This window comes from Anolis carolinensis, chromosome 1, assembly GCF_035594765.1.
Source record: "Anolis carolinensis isolate JA03-04 chromosome 1, rAnoCar3.1.pri, whole genome shotgun sequence".
Classification (NCBI taxonomy): Eukaryota; Metazoa; Chordata; class Lepidosauria; order Squamata; family Dactyloidae; genus Anolis; species Anolis carolinensis.
In genome coordinates, this window is record NC_085841.1 from 12,112,095 (window position 1) to 12,124,051 (window position 11,957).

General features: G+C 39.9%; 1 long non-coding RNA gene across 1 annotated transcript; it reads left to right on the forward strand.

Annotated features, from left to right (window-relative positions):
- The first annotated feature begins 332 nt into the window (after positions 1 to 332).
- LOC134296153 (uncharacterized) lies at positions 333 to 10,346 on the forward strand. Its single transcript, XR_010002730.1, has 4 exons — positions 333 to 568; positions 3,349 to 3,432; positions 7,962 to 9,493; positions 9,721 to 10,346. It is a non-coding gene; the product is annotated as an uncharacterized LOC134296153 (long non-coding RNA).
- The last annotated feature ends 1,611 nt before the right edge of the window (positions 10,347 to 11,957 follow it).

Genomic DNA, 11,957 nt, shown 5'->3' on the forward strand with positions numbered 1-11,957 from the left:
TCCTAGTCCCAGCAAATGTAGACCTCCCCCACTCCACCCCTTTGTGGAGTGTTGTGCTAGAGATTCAATTATCTTGGCATTTGTAGGTGTCATTCTATGGTCAATGCTGGAAGACCTTGGGTTCCTTAGAGATGTTCATTCAAGTTGTAAAAAGAAACACTTTATTCATTTTTTTCCCACACTGATGAGGTACCTTTGCTCCTAGTCCCAGCAAATGTAGACCTCCCCCACTCCAGCCCTTTGTAGAGGTTGTTGAGCCCATTGTGTTAATTGATTGCAATGATGTGAAGCCATTATGTTCATGTGATATAACGTTCTGTCCACACAGAGCCACATCCTACCCCCCGGAAAGTCATTTCACAGCAATAGCCATTAATGAAGAGGGACAAGATGTACCTAGGATGAACCCACTTGTGATTCTGCAGAATGATCATTCTTCCAGATCTTCACGGAGATTTCAGGATAAGAGATCCCACCTAAACAAACATTAGGAAGAGCTTTCTGATAGTATTAATGCTGTCTGACAGTTGAATATGCTGCCTTGGATTGTGGTGTAGTCTCCTTCTTTGTAAGTTTTTAAACTTAGGATGGATATCCATCTATTGGGAGTGATTGTGTGTTCATGCAAGACAGAATCGAGTTGGATTAAGTGACCCTTGTGGTCTCTTTCAACTCTAGGATTCCATAACATTCCAGAATCATGTATAGAGTCATGGCAATGAAAAGGGATTCAAAGTGTTAAATTGTGTAGTGTGGACACTGTTGGTCCTGTCTTTCCCTTCACACAACAGTATTCAGAAATGGCATGCCCTACCTCTCTGCTTAAAGTCATGTCATTCATCCCACTACCCCATGAGCCTCTCATCTCATTTCTACTTCATTATGCTTAAAATGTAAATCTAACCTAATATAGATTAATTACCACTTGATGCAAACACTATATCACACTCTCTGCACTAGTAGAAAGAAGAGAAATATTTGGAATACACACGCACACACACACACAAACACACACATACATACACCATTCCTTTGGTATCTATCCATCCCAGTTTTCCAATAAACATAATTATCCACAAAAGCAATTTGATATAAAATGAAAGTAAAAAGAATTGGGACCATTTACTTTTTGGAACGGGTGACTAACTTCAAAGTATGTGGCACGGCTTAATTGTTATTAATGCCTTGTCAATGTCTAATTTCTGAGAGGGGTTTTTGTAATACAGTAATGTGGAAAATAAAAATTAGGTTAATTTATTGTAATGAGGGTCTGGCAGCTGTAATTACCTTGGAAAAACACTTTTTCTTAGAGTGGCTGTAGACATTTTACACAGTGTGCACCAATGATGAACCTTGTGGTCAAACAGAATTCACCAGTCATATAAGATGGCCTGCCTGGGGTTTGATGGACATCTTGCTGTGTTGCCTGTTTTGGAATACAAACAAAAATGGAATGGTGATGGGTTGTTATTGGCTGGTCTCAAAAACCATAAGAGTTCTAAGAAGCTAGAGTCCTGTGTGGGCTTTCATTGACATTGTAAAAGAAGGTATCTCTTTTGCACAATAACTTCTATGCCCTCATAAGTTAATTTGCTGCTGTCTGCATGCCCTACCCACAACCACTTAGGGAGGGCAAAAGGCATCCATGAAGCAGCCAGCTGTGTTTCACTAAATTACCATGAGTGTGAGTGTGAGTGTGACTTCCAGAGAAATTGGTTTCAACTATGAGGCTTGGAAGAGACTAAAATGAATTTGAATGAGATTTTTCTTTTACCAATTTAGTCTAGGATCTCTGTGAATAATTCAAATACATGCACATTTTCTCTTCCTTGAAAAGAATGGATTTTCAACTGAGCCAGACACCCCATTGAGAACATAGACAACTGTCACAGCATTTATAGCATCAGGGGGCTTTTTGCCGACAAATTTACTTGTGTGGGAAAGCAATGTTTCTGCACAGAATCATTGGAAAAGTCACTGAATACGCACAAAAATTCACAAATCAAGCCAATCAGGTAGAATACATTTTCAAATCATTGTTCTTGTAAGGGAGAACAAAATAAGTAAATATTTGCGCCCTTAGTGACTTGCCACATTCAGTTGTTTTGCAAGAGGTTCACGTTTTGCTACTTTTGACTAGAGTTTGGCCCTGTTATTTTAGATCCAACAGGAAAGAAATAGTAGCTTTTAAAAATGTAACTATGAGGGTAAACTCCTTTGGGGTGGGGTGTATTTGGATTATAACTTCTAAAATTACTTTTTAAAGAAACAGTCCCAGTTTGGGTAATTTGGGCAATAAGGCCAGCTAATCAGAGACATGCAATATTCTACAGAAAAAAAGGGACTTCAGATGAAATGGACATACAGTAGAGTCTCACTTATCCAAGCTTCTGGATAATCCAAGCCATTTTTGCAGTAAATGTTTTCAATATATCATGATATTTTGGTGCTAAATTCATAAATACAGTAATTACAACATAACATTACTGCATATTGAACTGCTTTTTCTGTCAAATTTGTTGTATAACATGATGTTTGGGGGCTTAATTTGTAAAATCATAACCTAATTTGATGTTTAATAGGCTTTTCCTTAATCCCTCCTTATTATCCAAGATATTCGCTTATCCAAGCTTCTGCCGGCCCATTTAGCTTGGATAAGTGAGACTCTACTGTATTTGGGAACTGGTATAGGGTTCTATGATGTTTGTTGGGGTGGAATGGGGATACTTCCTATTTGTTTGTGGAAGCTTTCTGCATGGTAAATCATTCCCCAGAAATCATGCCATTCTTAAAAAGGGGGTCTGGGTATTTGAGAATGGTTGCAGGGGTTTTCAAGCATAATAAATGTAGATTCCGGGTACTATACTATATCTTCCTCTCTGCCAAAGCATGGATCATTATATTACATTTCAAAAGGCCATCCCATTAACTCCAGAAATCCCAATCTAATGCAGTGAAAGAGGCCGTTTCTTATGTGGCAGATCATTAATAAAGATATGACGAAGAGTTGTGTACAGGTACTGCCCTGTTAAGCCTGCTTGAATCCCCCATGCTTCCTCCCGGCTGGAAATGACTACAGTTCGTAATTTCCTTTTCATTGTCATTCATCACACAGTTGCAAACTGTTATCACAAAAGCGTCAACCTTCCATCCCCTCCTGCTTATTTTATTCATACTGTGGGATTGTAAGGGCTTCACAAAATTTAACTATACCTTCAAAAGGCCTTGTTAAGCTCTTCATTCCGCTTGTAAAAATGCTTACCAGTCTCTAGAGTTATGTCCCACTTGACTATTTTTGCCCGGTTGGCTTGTCGAAATTCAAAACGTTGAAATCTTGCTTTCATATAGGGCTGCCATTCCCTCCATCCTCTCTGGGATCTTCATATTTCTCCCACATTGTGTCACTTTGCTTGGATAACAGAAGGTCAACAGGTGGGTCCCAGCTTTTCTTCAATGGGAATGCAGGGGGGAAATGGGGGACAGGTTTTGCTTTCATATTTTCACTACTCAAAGCACTGAAGACTCACCAATAAGACAGGGTGGTGACTTGTCTTCCAATCCAGTATTATTCATATCCAATTGAAACCTACAATACATATTAGCCAGGACCTTACATGGCTCTGTGCAGCTTAGTATTCTAGCAAATGGAACTTTGCTGCAGTTGGATATTTACTTGGCACAGAGCTGCTGCAGCCTCTTATCCCAGCTATTCCATGCCTGGTAAAGAAGGGAGAAAAATAGAGAAGCATTTGGCTATGTTGCTATAGCCAGACATGAAATGATTCCATCATTTACTGAGGTCTTCTGTAGTAGTTTAATAGGAGATTTGGGGCAAAAAAACCTTATGGAGATACCAAGCGAGGTACTGATGAATTGTCTGAAGTTTCAGTAGAGTGGCCATCTTCAAAAAAACATCTAACATAAAGATGTGAAGCAAGTTTATGAGTCCACCCTAAAAGAAGAGCAAAAGAAATGTCTCTATTTTAAGCAAGTATGGACAAGCCACTAAACAGTCAATCCTGTAACAAGAGCAATAAAGTGCTAACAGACAAATTCATAGCACAGACCCATTCTTATGCATCACCTTACAAAGACACAGAAAGTAAAGTCACAAATTATCCTAGCGGATGGACATTGAAAATTAATAGTAGTGTCAACCACCTTTGCGGGAAGGCCATTGTTCAGGTAAATGCTTCATTCAATTTCCAAGGTTGAGGTTTTCTTAATGACAAATTCTGCCTTGGGTCAGCAGATCCGAATATCTGAGATGATTTTAGCACAGAACTATTACCTGAGACTGCTTCTGGGGTTGGTATCTTCTCTCATACCAGTGCTGTCTGCCAAGTTTATTGTCTTTAGGGTGAAAGGAATTGTAATTATATTTATAGAAATCAAAGGATGACTGCCCCTGATGGAAAAACCTCTTATCCTCCCTTTTGCTGAGAAGATACTAGAGCCTTCATTTTATCCTGTGTTTCTACAAAAACATGATGAGACAAGCGATCAAAACATTTGCCACCACCAAACGGAGCAAAAGTCTGTTCTGCTTAAAACAGGCATCGACATGCCAGTTTTTAAAGCAAGGTCTGGCATTGGGCTGGGATGACGTTTCTTGGGTCCCAGAACTAAATTTCATTGTCTATAAACTGGCATCTAAAGAAAAGGCAGGTTTTGGATAGTTCATTGTTACCTTGACAAAATATTATTCTGCAGTACCTCCTTGAGGAGATTTCTGGCTCATACAAAGGTTGGCACAGAAAAATTGGAAATAGCCGAGGGCATTTGGATGGCTTGGAATGAGGCCTCATATGGTTTTTAAAGGGATGGATGTAGATTGACTTCTGCTCAGGATTGGACAGAACATTCTCTCCATCCTTGACATATATGGAAGAAGAAACAAGAGCTGAAACTGGGGCATCCAATGATGAAATTTGTAGTATTTACATCATCATCATCATCATCATCATTTAATAACTTATTAATTGCCCTCCATCCACGATGCTCTAGGCGATTTACAAGATAAAATTGTAAAGGATAAAAATACATACATAAAAATATTAATAAAATTAACATAGATTAAAAGCTCTAGTAAAGAGCCAGGTCTTGAGTGCTAGGGTAAAAGGCCCTAACTCACGCATGGCTCTCATATAGGGCGGCAAGGCATTCCATAAGGCAGGGGCAAAAATAGAAAAAGCTCTGCGCCTGGTCCTTTCCAAGTGCACTTCTCTAGGACCCGGTACATAAAGTAAGTCTCGTTGGGATGGTCGTTGAGACCTCCAATGATAGGAGAAGGAGAGATGGTCCCTAAGGTACGATGGGCCCTGGCCGTAAAGAGTTTTAAAGGTCAGAACTAGCATCTTATATAGACCACGGTAATCAGTTGGGAGCCAATGCAGATGCTGCAGCACTGGTGTTATGTGGCATTTCATGGGTGTTCTTGTGAATAGCCTGGCTGCCGCATTCTGAACAAAACGGAGCTTTCGGGTCGCGGACATCGGAAGCCCAACATACAGGGCGTTGCAATAGTCCAGCCTAGACGTGACCGTGGCATGGATGACTGTTGCCAGCGCCTCATCAGATAGATAGGGTGCCAGTTGCCTCGCTTGTCGTAGGTGGAAAAAGGCCTGTTTGCTGGCAGCAGCGACCTGAGCTTCCATTGTCAGCTGCGAATCCAAAACGACACCCAGGCTCTTAACGGTAGGCAAAGGAGATAGGGCAGCACCATCGAAGGTGGGTAGCAAATGGGTCAGACCGGTCGAGCAGCCATGCCAGAGAATCTCGGTCTTCGCCGGGTTCACCTTCAGTCTGCTAGCATGTAGCCAGTTCGACAGAGCCTCCAGACATAAGGTGAAATTGTCTGGTATTGTCGTTGCTCCAGGCTTCAAGCGCAGAAGGAGTTGGGTGTCATCAGCATATTGATAGCAGTCTAGGCCGAAACTCCGAACCAAACTAGCAAGGGGTCTAACGTAGATGTTGAAGAGAAGAGGGGAGAGAATTGCACCTTGAGGTACCCCACATAGGAGGGGAGATCGGTCAGAGACTTGATCCATATACTCCATGCATTGGCTCCAGTTACATAAATGGCTTCGGTTAGAGACACAATAAATAGATGTAACAGCTGTGAAGTGGATATATGGTTGGCAGGTTTAGTCCATTCCTCTTTGACTGCTTCCATGAGGTCTGTAGGAAAAGGAACATCCCAGGAGGAAGGACCTGACCAAGGAAAATAATCACCCTTGTTCTGTAGTAAAAAATCAGGATCTTCAAGTTGAAACTTGGCAGGTGGGGGAAACAAATCAAATATATGAATGACCTTGTTAAGCAAAACCCCTTGTTAAGCAAAAAGTTCTTAGCCTGAGTCTGGCTGAAAATGGCATTCCTGAAGCTGGGTCATCCTCCTCTTTATGCCATCACTATTACTGGGCATTTATTTTTGAACATAGCAAGAAGGTTATTATCAATAGTGCCACTTCCTAACAACCACGGGAGAGAAAGCTAATGGGCTGTATCTGACTATGGATCAAGGAGCTTTTTAACGTTCTGTTTTGCAGTTGATCCACTAAGCCTGTCATTACAGAGATCAATTCTTTGGAGAGGAATTTCTACTTTGAACTTTGTTCTCTGTTTGCCCAATTGTGTGTACCAGAACAGCTTCCAAGAAATGAAAACTCATTTATTATTTTTACAAGATAGAATCTCATTATCTCAAGCCATCATTAGGAAGAAAGGAAGGAAGTTGTTCTTCTGTTTGCATTCTGCATTTGCTGGCTGATATCCACTTGTCTAATATAACCCTATACTTACTTGAGGTAGTTGCACTGTATCATCCTTAGGTTGAATACACATGATGCATCTACTTCTTATGCCATTGTGAACAAGACAGTGTCGGAGTTACCACTCTGCTTACGTGTACTTAAGCACAGGGCTTCATCGGCCAGGGGAGTCCATCTTCCTGTCCAAAAAAAAAAAAAGAACCCAATGTATTTTGCTTATGTGATACAATTCTAAATTTGAAGGCATTTTGTTTTGGAGTGATTCCAGACATAATGAGTTGATAGTTAATGAGGGTTTGCCACACAGCAGGAAGTGTAGGCCGACTAAGCCTATCTCCGTCAGGACCCAAGTAAGGGGGCCTCATAACTTAACTAGCAGAGGGTTTCTTTTGTCTTAAATCTAGCACTGGCACAAGAGTGTACATAATGGCTGCTCCATGCAACCTCTTTGAACCAAATGATACATTGAAAGCACTGATGAATACTTATGCACCATTCAGAAATGAACAACTTCATGTGAAATTGCTATGTTTACAGAATTCATTTTATGTAACCCTGGGTGGAATATGTCCATTATATAACAACCAAGGAAATACAGCTGCATGTGTAAGGATGTATTATGACACCAACTTACCTATGTGTGTATATATAACAGGATTCTGTTTGGAAGAGTGATGTCTTCAAATCTGAACTACTCACTCAGTATGTCCATGGCAGATAAAGTAGTGTCAAACTGTGTCAATTCTACAGAGTAGATTCATCGTAAGATGCATTTACAAGCTTTAAGGTGTTGCTTTCCACTTCTTATGGCTGATACTTTACCCCCTTCTCCAAGTATTTTTATTAACTAAATAGTTTAATTGCATAACTGGTCACCCAGTTTTGTCCCTTTTCTTTGCAGATTTACAATCACTATCCTGGAATCTATTGCTACCATTGGGATTGCAACACATACCTGCAACTATGCCATCTTCACTCCCATAAATAAAAAATATAGCTTTAGTTTGCATCCCTATTCATAAACCCTCCATAAATCTATTTTAAAAAAATAACACCCATCTACTAAACCAACTGCAAGCACACGATATTATTGTATTAAATTAGGCAGTGTTCCTTCAGCACCTGCAGATTCTTCCCCATCATTCAAACACATTAACTTATCTCTTTGACCTTGATGTATTACTTTAGCCTGCAAACCTAGCAAAAGGAAAGAATGCATCCCTTGAGTCCCATAGTTGGTGTAAACTGCTACAGGAGACTTCCATGAAATGGCCTCGCAGAAGAATGATGTGGCAACCAAGGTGGGAGGACAGTCACTTTGGATCATTTATCAAAGCATTAATCAAGTGTGCAAGGGTTTCCTATGGTGAGCCAGCTTCTGTCAGCTTGAAATATTGGAGTGAGGAAGATTTTAAAGGCCTCATGAAATTGGTGCCAGACAAAAGTAGATGTGTGTGAGAGAGAGAGAGAGAAAGAGAGAGAGAGGGCTGGCACTCTGGAAAACCACTTAGGTCAGTGTACATGTGACCTCAGCAGATATTTAAGCCCTGGTTTTCCACTTAGGTCAGTGTAGGGTTAGATCAGACCAATGACAACCAAACTCCACACAATTGATCTGGAGTAATGCATGGCAAGGGCAACTTAATGTGTTCTTGTCCCACATTCGTGAAAACCAAGAGATAATCTCAAGTCTGGTCCAGAATTTAGTCTATCTCCCAACTTTAGGCTTACAGGAATTGGCCTCAACTGACCCCACTGCCAAACTTTAATCTAGCCATCAAAACTGTTAAAAAATACTGGAACTTGATAAGAGACATCCCGGGATGTGATAGACCCCCGTTGGTAGCATATAAAAGAACAAGGAATATTGGGGATATATTGGTACATTCAAACATAACCAATGAGCTGTAAAATCTAATCTGGTGGGCAATTATCGCTGCCACCATTGTTCAGTATGCAGCCAATTGATAGAGACCAAAATCTTGACACACCAACATCTATCATTCGAATTTAAATTTCCCCATTTTGCCACCTGTACAACCAAAGGGGTTATTTACATGATAATTTGTGATTGTAATTTATCATATGTGGGGCAGACTCGTCGAGAAGTTAAGAGCAGAATTATAGAGCACAGGAGTAAAATACGAAATCATGCCAGAGAATCCATACTGTATAAACATTTCTATGATCTACAGCATAGCCCTGAATCATTCAAATACCACATACTAGAAGTAGTATCACAATCCAAACATATGGACTTCAATAAGAAACTTTTGCAAAGGGAAACATGTTGGATTTTCAGATTATGGACAGAACATCCACAGGGCTTAAATGAACAAAATTCATACAGTTGTTATATATAGAACCTTATCATACTATAAATCCCTAAATGAATACACCCAATACAATAAGGGTACTCATAGCACCATCTGGTGGTAATTTCTTCTATATCTTTAAATAAACCTCTCTGTTTCTTTAACATCTTCCCCTTTAAATTGAGGCAACCCCTTGATGCTTTTCATACTCGCAATTAGAACCCAACACACAGCAGAGTATCCCGTGAGTATATACTGTTTTGGAAATATACAATTTCTTTAAAAACAATTTTTTGGATGTATGTAACTCTTTAATGCTTATGGCCACTCCTTGTTCCTTTGACCTAGATTCCACTGTAAAAAACATGTATTTCTAAGGAGAACAAGTGTTAAATTTGGAACTGTGTAAGTATATTGCAATGTTTTTTTATAGTTGTTATTCAATGGATAGGTAGTTACTTATATTTTGTGTATGTAACTATTGGTGTCTTTGATATATATTTCACAATGTAAATGACATGTATCTCTATAAAGAACAAGTGTTAAGTTTGGAACCATGTAAGTATTAGGCAATGGATGATGTTCTATGGATATATTTTCTTACTTATATTAGTGTATGTAACTATTTTCAGACCACCAGAGGAAGGCCTGATGCAGGGCCGAAACCGGTCGTGGCGGACTTACTCTTCTTGGCATTAGAATACACAACGCCGATTGCATTTCAATGTATATTGGACAATCCATTTGAGGCTGTTTGTTATCACTGTGAATTTAACGCCGACTGCATGTCAATGTATATTGGACAATCCATTTGATGGTGTTTGTTATTACTGTGAGTAGACATATTGTTTACTGAACTGGTTTATTTTCAATTGTATATATAGGAGGTCATTTGTGTTTGAGTTGACTCGGGAACCCATTTAGAGTGTAGAGTCTCTCTGTGACCCATACCCAGTGTGTGGCATACCAGATTGATTCAGAATATTGGTTAATGTAGATCTGCCCTGGTCACGGAAGTCCACTAGGTAAGTATTGCTAAGGGAAACTTGTCTGAAAAATGTTGCCAAAAGAACTCTATAAGTGAGTATCTATAAGTGAGTATCTATAAGTCACGGTCTACTTGAAGGCACACTTTCTTCCCATGTGGATGTGTACATTATGATCCTGGACATGTTCTTGAACCTTCAGTGATAACAGGAAAGTGTAAATAAGAGCAAACCCGACTGAAATGAACAACAAAGGGCCGGGCTGTGGCACAGGCTGGTGAGCAGCCAGCTTCAGCCAACTGCAACAAATCACTCTGACCAAGAGGTCATGAGTTTGAGGCCAGCTCAGAGCCTGCGTTTGTCTCTGTCTTTGTTCTATGTTAAGGCATTGAATGTTTGCCTTATATGTGTAATGTGATCCGCCCTGAGTCCCCTGCGGGGTGAGAAGGGTGGAATATAAATACTGTAAATAAATAAATAAATAAAACTTCCATAGTACCCTGGAGAACCTAGAAAATTCCTATATTTACTTATTTATTTACCCCGCCTTTCTCAACCTCCGGGGCGGGGGGGGGGGGGGACTCAAGGTGGCTTCACAACATGGCAATAATTCAATGCCTTTAAAAACAGTGTACAAAAAACAACCATTTAAATAAAATAAAATATTAAAATAAAATTAAAAACATTTAAAACATTTAACTCCGAGGGCACACCTTCTAAAGGTATCCTCTCTTAGAGGTATCCTCTCTAATAATTTGCTAAGGTCTTCTAAGGTGACACTATGATAACTTCTGGTGGAAGCATACCATAGAATCACCTGGAAAATCCAGAAATCTCTGGACATTTGGGACATGGACTCCCAGAGGCCCCAGCCAGCTTGGCCAACTGTCTGGGCTCCAATATGTCTGGAGGAACAAAAGGTGGGAATCACTGACTTAGAGGATCATACCTAACACTCAAGAATTTTGGCAATTCTAAAATGCTCTCATGGGTATGGCTTAATTTTGTCCTCTGCAACTGAAAAGGCCAGAAGCTAAATAGCTTTGCTGGTTTTTTTAAAGTTCACTTTGTTGATTATTCTAACTCATAGCACTGTGTCCCCATTTTTGCCAGTGTTCAAGAGTGTTTCTCAGTCCTTGTCCTATTTTTCTCCTTCCTTTCCTGTTTTGTTCAAGCTGGCAAAGTTCAAAGGAGTTCAGCCAGAGATACACGGAGAAAATCATATTTGTCTGTGTGGGCATTGGCAGACTGCAAATATTGCTTAATAGGAAGCTGCTGTGGATTCATGAGAGGAGAAACAGTGCCTCCAGCAATGTGGAAGAAGTGATCCAGAAGAGCAAGAGAACAGAAGAGGGGCAGAACAAAATCTCATAAACCAACCTCAAGTTGCAAACAGCTATACTCACTCCAAAGGAAACTCGGAATACTAGTGCTTTGCAAAACTACAAATTCCAGGATTTCATAGCATTGAGCCAAGGCAGTTGAAATGGTATCGAATTGTATTAATTCTACAGTGTGGAATTACCCCTTGTCTTGGGAAATATGTAGTAGTGGTGAGAAGAGTGATTTGTGGTTGCATAGATCCCCTAACACTGTTTTTGAGGATGAAAAGTCTCCTCTTTCAAAATTTGGAAGGAAAAGAATTATTTATTTTTAATGTAAAAAAAATCCCTCTCTCTATGTTCCAGTTAGCTGGCTAGTCTAGAAGCAAATAAAAGTGGCACTCCTTAGGGTATGGGGTCTATTTTGAAGGAGGTTTTCCCATAAAAGTAAAAAAGAAATGAGAGATTGACAGGGCATGAGGAAGAAATTCCATGGGAAGCTGTGATATATAGACATCCAAAATGCTGGAGGATGCCTGATCCCCGAACTATATGATACTT